Source organism: Rhagoletis pomonella, unplaced genomic scaffold, assembly GCF_013731165.1.
Source record: "Rhagoletis pomonella isolate Grant_MI unplaced genomic scaffold, Rhpom_1.0 Rhpom_scaffold_04319, whole genome shotgun sequence".
Lineage (NCBI taxonomy): Eukaryota > Metazoa > Arthropoda > Insecta > Diptera > Tephritidae > Rhagoletis > Rhagoletis pomonella.
Window position 1 is genome coordinate 6957 of NW_023462869.1, and position 9720 is coordinate 16676.

At 39.3% G+C, this 9720-nt stretch overlaps 1 pseudogene; it reads right to left on the reverse strand.

The window, feature by feature from the left end:
- Nucleotides 1-2282: 2282 nt before the first annotated feature.
- LOC118754649 lies at nt 2283-3494 on the reverse strand (annotated as a pseudogene).
- Between the last annotated feature and the right edge of the window lie 6226 nt (nt 3495-9720).

Here is a 9720-nt window from a genome sequence, read left to right on the forward strand (position 1 = left end):
ATTTAAAGACGATTTCCATCTAAAGTCACATTAGGGCCTTCACTGAAAATAGCCTTTTCCCAGTTTTACAAAAACGAAAAAACGGTTAGAGAAAAATCCTGAGTTGCAAAAAGAGTATAATAGAGTAATCATCGAATATGAATCCATGGGCCACAAGTCGAAAGTAGATTCAATTCAGTCAGCAGATTCCGTAGACAACTATTATCTACCTCATCATTCTGTGATTAAAGCAGAAAGCACGTCAACAAAGGTGCGTGTAGTTTTCAATGCGTCTTCTCCAACAGCGAATGGTGTCAGTCTAAACGATGTTCTTTTGCAAGGACCCGTGCTTCAGTCTGACCTGACAATATTAATTCTTCGCTATTGCGAAGATGTATAGACAAATTCTGTTAGATTCCAATAAGACCAAATACCAACGGATAGTTTTCCGAACTTTCCCGAACGATCGCATCAGCCTTTATAAACTACAGACTGTGACTTTCGGCGTGAACTGTGCCCCTTATCTTGCAATAAGGACATTGCTGCAATTTGCTGATGATTCTGAGAGCTCTTATCCGATAGCCTCGAATATTACATGTATGTCGATGATGTGCTCGCTGGACGACAAACCATCGACTCTGCGTTAAGAGCTCGAGATGAAGTCATCACTGTTTTACAATCAGCCGGTTTTCCCCTGCGAAAATGGGCTTCGAACTGCAGCCAAATACTACAAGGCATTTCAAAATCACATCTGTTGAGTGAAGACTTTATGGAGTTCGAGGACACTAGCAGTGTGAAAGCGCTTGGTATAAGATGGAACGCTCACTCTGATCAGTTCTATTTTATAGCCAAGCCTATCGAAAACCACGAGAGTTTCACAAAGAGATCGATACTTTCTGATATCGCCAAGCTTTTTGACCCACTTGGATGGCTAGCGCCGATAATTGTTGTTGCGAAGATACTAATGCAAAACATCTGGTTAGAGGGTACCGACTGGGATGAGAAAGTATCTCGAACAACATTAGACAGATGGCAGACTTTCACAAAAAACTACAATGAAATCAACAACATACGTATTCCTCGATGAGTAGAATTCTCGCCAACGGAGAAAGTCGAAATTCATGGATTTTGTGATGCACCCGAAAAGGCCTACGCGGCTGCAGTCTACTTGCGCGTGGAACGAGACAAACGCATTTTTGTCAATTTTCTGTTGGCAAAAACTAGAGTTACACCAGTAAAAACAATTTCCCTGCATCGATTAGAACTTTGCGGGGCTGTATTACTGGCAGAAATCGTCGAATCGGTTATCAATAATCTCGACTTAGGCCCGATTCCACGATTGTTCGGTCTGGATCCGCAAACCCCCATGTTCGTGGTCTACATTTGTAGCCCATCGTATTACTAAGATAATCGACAAAGTGGGAAACTTGAATTGGTACCACGTGGGCTCAGCTACAAATTAATTTCACACACACTTACTTACAACCGTCGCAATGGAATGGCTCACAGGCACTTGAATGAATTGGTATCAGGTTAAAACTGTCAATTTATTTCATTATCTTTGTTTCCACAGTTGAAGAGTCCAGTGACTTAGCTTAAAATATCTTTCAAACAACGTTTAAAATTTAAACTCCTTATCCTGGTTAGCTAAAAGCGTTAATGTTTCCCTATAAGCACAGCAACTTCCACCTTTGTAGTCCAATGAAAATCAAAATGATGATATAAATTGCTACACAAACCTTGTAGAATTGTAAACAAGTGACCTGGCTCGCGACCATAGTTTATTTCTTTTCCTTTTTTTTTAACACTTTCAAAAGCAACACCAACCTACCTAACTTCAGTGTAACACACCACTCATGAAAGAAATTTTATGTATGTAAAATCAAAGTAGTTACTTACCCCAACTCCATGTTACGTTTGTTCCACATACGGTCATCTTGAGCAGCAACAAACTAATCCACCAAACTAAACTCTTCGCCTTCGATATATCTGATATCTGATTCCCTTGCTGAATTCACAGCTTTGTAAGTCATTACCCTTGGTGCAGTGTGCTACCCGCAGGATCAAAGGCCTATTGATGATCGTTTTACCAAGCTTTACTTTTCACAAACTAGGGCATTTTAATTTGTTTAGTTGGACACTTTTGTTTGCATTTCCCTTCTTTTTTTTGAAACAAATATTTATTTCTTATGCTGTCACACACTGGGTTTTGTATACATACATCTATCACGTGTATCGGCTGATTTTCGCGCATTGAACATTTAATTTCACTAGCAACTTAAGTAGATTAAATTTGTTTCTTCTTAAACCTTACCAGCCACAACTTGTTCGAAAAACGCCGCACATGCTTTAACGCATTGCTTATAAGCTTTTTCGAAACCGGCATCGCCACGTTGATAGTAGGGATCCACGATGATGCGACCACCTTTATCCAGCTCGAAATCTGCTAACATTAGCAACTTAGCTTTGGAATTCGGTGGCGCTCACCCATATATATTTCTTCATTGTCCTCAATGCTCGATGATCAGGTGGATTTCCACGATACAAATCGCCAATTGCAGCAGAATCCACTTTCCAATCAGCGGAGGCGCCGGCTTCCTCGAGTGTGCCAATCATTACCGCCTCGGCAATGGGAGAACGGCAAATATTGCCTAAACAGATCATTAAACCTTCTTGACCATCTTCGTGCTTTTTAATTGTACTGTTTTGCTCAACTATGTCTCAAATTAAAATCTGCGCTGTCGTTCAATTTGGCTTTGGACACTTTTGTTCGCAAATCCTAAACTAAACCATGCGAAATTTTCGCTTAACACTACACAACTCACACCGTATCTTATTTTAATTCACGATTTAATTGTTAATTCGTTTAAAGCCGCACACCATTGCAAATAAAACCCGGGAGTAAATGCGTAACGTGGTTTTTCATTGATATTCGGCCATTCACGGAAATAGGAAACGTAGCCCACAAAAAATTCACCTACGTCCCACAAGAAGCACGATTACCTTCTCTCCAGCTTTATGCCGTAGCAAACTAGCAATTTTTTATCGATCAAGTTTGCGCAAACTTTCGCTAAAACTGGTTCAGAAAATTGCATGTAATCCGAAATTTATACTTAAATATATCAAATAAACTCCTCACATTACATTATCGCTGACCTGTAAGTTAACATAACAAGTCTAATTCTTTTTTGAGCATAAAAAAAATATATTTCCAAAAATACCATAAATTGCATGATGTAATAGGTGAATCTTCTGGCAATATTAACCCTTAGGTAAGCAACCAACAATCCGGCCATGCAACCCTGTGGACACTCATGATCCAAACGTAAAGCGAGCTCCACACGATCAGTTCACTCGTCAATCATTTAGGGGCCATACCACTATCGAACGTTTTCGTCACGCAAGATCCAAACTATGCAATAATGATAAAATATTAAAGGTTTTGATATTGAACACGTACTTAATACCCATTTATATTGCTCGTCAACATAAAATGTTTTTGTCTTGCGCCACATTCCTAACCTGAGCGGAATAACATTATTTGCAGAAAAAATGACTCGTTACTCGGCAATGCGCAAACGCACAGAGGCGGTAAGATATTCTCTAACGTGCAGATTCTGCGGAAACAAGCACCCCATCAGGCTTTGTCCTGTATTTCGGGCCAAGGCACCCGAAGACCGTCTACGCGATGTCTTATTGAATCGGTATTGCTCCAACTGTCTAGCCGGGACCCATCGAGCCGCCCACTGTGCTAACGAGGGTAGATGTCGACGCTGCCATGAGTCGCACGACACACTACTGCATATCGACGATGCAGCCGAAAAACGCACGACCCGTCGAAAACGCAACGACGATGACGACAGCGATATAATATCGATCGAAGCCTCAGAAGTTGAGGAGGAGGAGGTAGTGCAAACTGGAGCGGAAACCGACGCTTTCCGCCCAGTATCTTCAGCCGGAATGGAAACGGATGCTTTCCATCCGGATAACGTAAGCGGATCGGAACCTCTGCGTTTCCGACCGCTACTACAACCCGAGCTCCAGCGACAGGGTTGGGAAATTGCAGAATACCGACCTCCTCTCACTGGGCAGCGAACACAACCACGACGTCGGCGAAACCGTCCGCGCCAACATGGGAGAGTGGAATCGAGTGCATTCCACCGCCCAATGAGAAGCGGTTTCCGAATTGGGCTAGCAACGAATCCACAAAGAGCAACATACGCGCTTCAATGCTTGACGCCAGTGGCACCAACCGCGGTAGTGAAGATCGAGCCAGGAGAGCGCCTCCACTTGATCCGCGCACTTATCGACCCGTGCGCTATGACCTCTTTGATTGCGTTGGACCTCGCGCAGGAACTCCGCTTGGGTGTAACGGAAGTCACCAACCAACGAGGCTACTTACTTAAACTGCGAGGCAAACACGGTCAATCGGCAATAGTATTGACGCATGCGGTCGCCATTAAAAACTTGAGAGACGAACGCCGGTACCTAATCTCGACGCTACAATCGCCGGATCCTACTCTAACCTAAAACTTGCCGATCCGGGCTTCCATATTGCTGCGCCAGTTCGCCTAGTACTCGGTGCCGACGTCTTCGCGAAAATTATACTAGGCATTCTTCCAGCGGGGACTATGGGCCCGCTCTTAGCACAGAACACCATCTTCGGATGGGTGCTCTCTGGCGCCTGTTAACCATAATTTGTTCTTACCAATTATTGATTTTTTCCTTGTAAATACTTACTTAAAACATATTAACACACAATGAATTCCATGAATGAATAAAAAAGTGCGAGTGAAATTTTAAACCACGTTTATTTCTTGAACTTTTCTTATTTTTGATCGTCATATAGGTACCGTCGTCGGAGACCAGAACCAGAGGATGACGATTAGTTAGTTACATAAGTAGATAAACGGAGCATGGTAGTTGGACGGGCTGGAAAACATTGCGTGTCGCAAGAGGGGCCGGCATGTTTAGGCCAACGGCATAAATTTGCTCCACATTTTTCGACCCATCCTAATGTATAACATAACTTAATTATTATGGTTGCTGTCGAGCTTTTAACTACTCTGTTAAATCTGCAATAATCAAACTTTCGTCAAATAAACGGTTCGACAAGCAACCGTAACTAAAATCAAGAACGGTTTACTTACTTCTTTTGCGAGTTTCCGAAGAAGAGGACGTCATCCAGCCACCAAGTTCTACCAGTTTTTTTTAAAGATAATCTGTAATACAATTATATGCATATATATATATATATATATATATATACAAAATATTAATTGAATAAACAATATTGTTGCTATTAGTTATACTAACACCAAGTTTTTTAATTTCTTTCCAAACAATTTATCATCGGTGCGAACGTGCAACCAAACCTTGCGAAAAGCGTTGCGCCGATTCCTATTCAAAGTTTCCATATGTCGTTGAGTTATCTGCAGCAACTACATCAACGACAATAGTAGCACTCCAGCGAATCATATCTGTCGAAGGTCTTCCGTGCACCTTTGTAACAGATAATGCAACGCAATTTACCTCCCAAGACTTTCAACAGTTTTGCAAATGAGATTCCATTCAACACCTAACAACTGCGCCATTTCGTCCTGTCTCCAACGGGTTAGCAGAAAGGTTCGTGCGGAGCTTTAAAGAAGCTTTTACAAAAATTATAAAGACAGAGCACCAGACCGAGCGTGCTTTGTACAAATATCTTGCCACGTACCGAACCACACCTAACACCGAATCCGGTCAATCAATCACCGGCAGAGCTACTTCATGGGCGTCAACCTCGAACTATCCTCGCAGCAATGTTCCCAAAGCCTGTTCAACAATCAAAATCTGAGAGTAAAATTTCAATCGGCGCGAAAAGTTGGCACGAAACTATGCGGGGCCAGCACGTTGGGTTGAAGGCCAAATACAGCAAACGTTGGGCAAGAAGATGTATCGGGTACAGACCGATAGAGGATTATGGAGGCGTCACCAAAACCAGCTGCGACTTCAAAAATCCTCAACCACTGATTCTCCCAGTCAACGATTAGCATTGAAATTGAATTATAGTCGGATAAGCCCACAACACCAAAGCAGCCAATTGACTCCAGCATCGGCAGTGATGGTAAACGATCACCTCAGTTCCCCCAATTGTCATCCAGTGCGTGCCGAGACGGTAGCCCTTAGGCGTTCAAAGCGCGTTCGGAAGAGGACTGAGAGATTCGATCCGAGTGCCAACACGGTGACCTAAAATTTGAATTTTTATGTTTGTATAACTAACTATGTATATATTTGCACTTTGATATATTTGTCATTATTTAAGTCCGGGGGAATGTAAGAAATCTGCTAATACCCTTGCACAATAGAGGTCAGGTATCTCGTTAAAGTTATCCGGGCCACACTGGTTTTTTACATTACCTCGTGTCTTATTCGCTGAACTTCCGGGGATGCTCTCTTAATCTTTGTCTATGAGGCTAAAGTCGGAGCTGCCTTATTAAGCAATTTTACAATTTTGAAGGCCGTTTTTTTCTGTTCGCAAAGCTCGAGATCCCTAAAAATGGTACTGCAGGACTTTAAAAATCCTATGAATCGAACATATGTACATGCCCACATAACTGCGCTGAGAGCGCCCTCAGCTGTTAATTCGTACGGAATACAGCGCAAAGCAAGGGTTATGTATAAATATACAATGTTAACGTTAATGTTGATGCTTATGATAAAAAAACAAATATGTATGTACAGTTCATGGAGAAATAATGTAGGCAATTATGTATGTAGAGTCGTTTATGTTGCCACAAGGAGCAACTAACATTGCTGTTAGCATTTACATTTGTATATCGTAGTTTAAAGTACAAAACCGCGTATCGTCATTCTGCAAAACCGCGTAACTGACATTGGCTGCCAAAAATTGGGTTTGCTCAAACAAGCTCTTTGCTCAATCCTTATCCATTCGTCCTGAAATATACTAGCCACATATGCGATTGCTTTATAAAAAGGAGAACCATTTTGAAATAAGAGTGTTTTTACTCTCTAGAAAATAATTTATGCAACCTCACATGCGCGGTTTTGCATTATCTTGATACACGGTTTTGTACTTTAAACGATGATATGTATGTATATAATTACGCATAAAAACCCTGCTGCTATGTTTTTTGTACGTAAGTGAGCGCAATATTAAAAGCAGCAACTCTTATCCATCTATGTACATATATATATCGCGCGCGTGGCACTTCCCATACAAATCGAATTTTTCATACTGCATATTTCTGGAAGCGTTCATGGTAAAACTTTTGAACTTGGTACGGAAATACATATATGAAAGCAGTGCATAAAAACTTGAGTTATTGGAAAAGGGGCGTGGAACCTCCTATACAAACCGAATTTCTCATACTGCATTTCTCTGGAAATGTTCATGGTAGCGTACTGGAACTTGGTGTGGGGATATATAAAATCAATCGCATATTCTTTCAGAAAGATTGGAGCTATTGGAAAAGAGGGCCTTGTACCTCCCATACAACCGTACTATTTCATACTGCATATTTCTGGAAGCGTTCATGGTAAAATTTTTGAACTTGGTACGGAAATATATGAAATCAATCACATACTCATGGAGAAAAATTGGAGTTGTTGGAAAAGGGCATGGCACATCCTATACAAACCGAAATTGTGATCTGTATATCTTTGGAAATGTTTACGTTAGAGTACTGGAACTTGGTATGGAGATATGTATATAAAATCAATCGCATACTCATGATGAAAAAGTCGGACTATTTGGAAAGGGGGCGTGGCACCTCCCATACAAACCAAATTTTTCATAAAAGGTATCTCTGGAAGTGCTCATGGTAGAGTACTGGAACTTTATACGGGCGTGGTACCTCCCATACAAGTAGAATTTTTCTTATTGCATATCTATAGAATTGTTCTTGGTAGAGTACTGCAACTTGGTGTGGTGATATAGGAAATTAATCGCATAGTCATGGAGAAAATATGGAGCTATTGGAAAAGTTGACGTGGCACCTACCATACAAACCGAATTTCATACTGCATGTCTCTAGAAGTATTCATGGTACAGTACTGGAACACTTCGTATGGAGATATATGAAATTAATCCCATACTCATTGAGAAAAATGGGCTCTTTAAAAAAGGGGCGTGGAAAACTACAAACGTACTTATCTTTGAATGTGTACCCAACAAGCATTTCAGTAAATGTTTTTAAAAATAACTTTAAGTAAGTAAGTTTGCGATAATAAGCGCTAAATAAGCATTTTTAATATAAAGCTTATTAAAAGTTGTTTCAAATAAACCTTTAATAAGTTTTGAGAGCGAATGTTTATAAATAACATAATATAATATAATAAACTTATAAATGAAATGCAAATGCCAACGACATGAGGTAGTAAATATAACATTTTTTCATTCGTAAGTGACGTGTTTACGTTTTTTAAAATATATTTTTAAAAGTAAAAATTAAATAAAACCGATGCGGTAAAAAAGAAATCCAATCCAGGTCCCGCCGTGCTAATCGGTGGAGCATTCGAGTCTTTAAATGATGAGTTCTCCTTATGCTTTCTTAGTTTAACATTCAATTAAAAATGTATTAAATTTTTTTCAGAAAAGTTCATCAATGAGAATGGCGGCGATGAAGCGGAATATATAGCTGCATCGATGTCATTTTTCCAATTTGCCAATAACCGCATGTATTTGAAAGCACGCAACAAGATGTAATAATTAACTTTTTTATGCTTAATTTTTGTGTGTTATCGTGAATTTGTAAGCTAAAATGTCTATTCCCTATTTATATTCGCATTTCTTTTAGTTTCTAGATGTTAAGCAATCTATGTATGAGTTTTTAATGAAATATCTTTAAATAAAGGGTTATAAAAATGTTTATAAATAGCTTTCTTTTGAAAATTTTTAGTAAGTTTATATTCATACGATTATAAACAACTTTTTTTTAACCTTTATTATAAGTTTACACTTTTACGCTTATAAAAAGCTTTCTTTTGAACATTTATTACAAGTTTATATTTCTAATCTTATAACCAATGTTCCTTTTCAATTATATTACGCGTACTTTCAAACGTTTTATAAACAAAAAATCAACGTTTTGTAAGCTTATGGCCTTATTCATAAAAAATAAAGTAGGTTTAAAGAGCTTTATAAATTGACGTTTTCATACATTTTTCAATTTATAAACCTTTTATAAAGCTACTTTATTTTTAATGAATAAGGCCATTAATGTTTATAATTGAAAACTTAAAAAAAAACTTTCTTTAGGTTTATTTTGCTTGTTGGGTATATAATTCTTCTGTAGGTATATTTGTGAGAGAAATCCTAAATTGCTGGAGGGATTTTAACAAAGTTTTGTGTGTGTGTTTGTGTGGGTCTCTGGATGGTTTAGTTTCACAGTTGACGCTGGATTTGAGTTAATACTAAACATCTTTTTTATGATCCGATTTGGCGAATATTCAAAACATGTATTGGAATCGGTAAAGGCAGTTCCATTGCAAAAAAGAGCTGCCAGGTGGTGCTGATGTCGAGTTATTACTAAAAATCGACGAGTGAGAAAAGTGCCGCAAATGGCAGACTAAATCGACCTGTTGCACCATTGAGTATATCGAACTCTCGTGTGTTACGATTGGCCCAATGGATGTGATTTGCTAATATTATTATGCGTTAAAGCTTCATTCGAAGAAACTAGGGAAAGGTGTCGCAAATGCAAGACTAAATCGACCTGTTGCACCTTTGAGTATATCGCA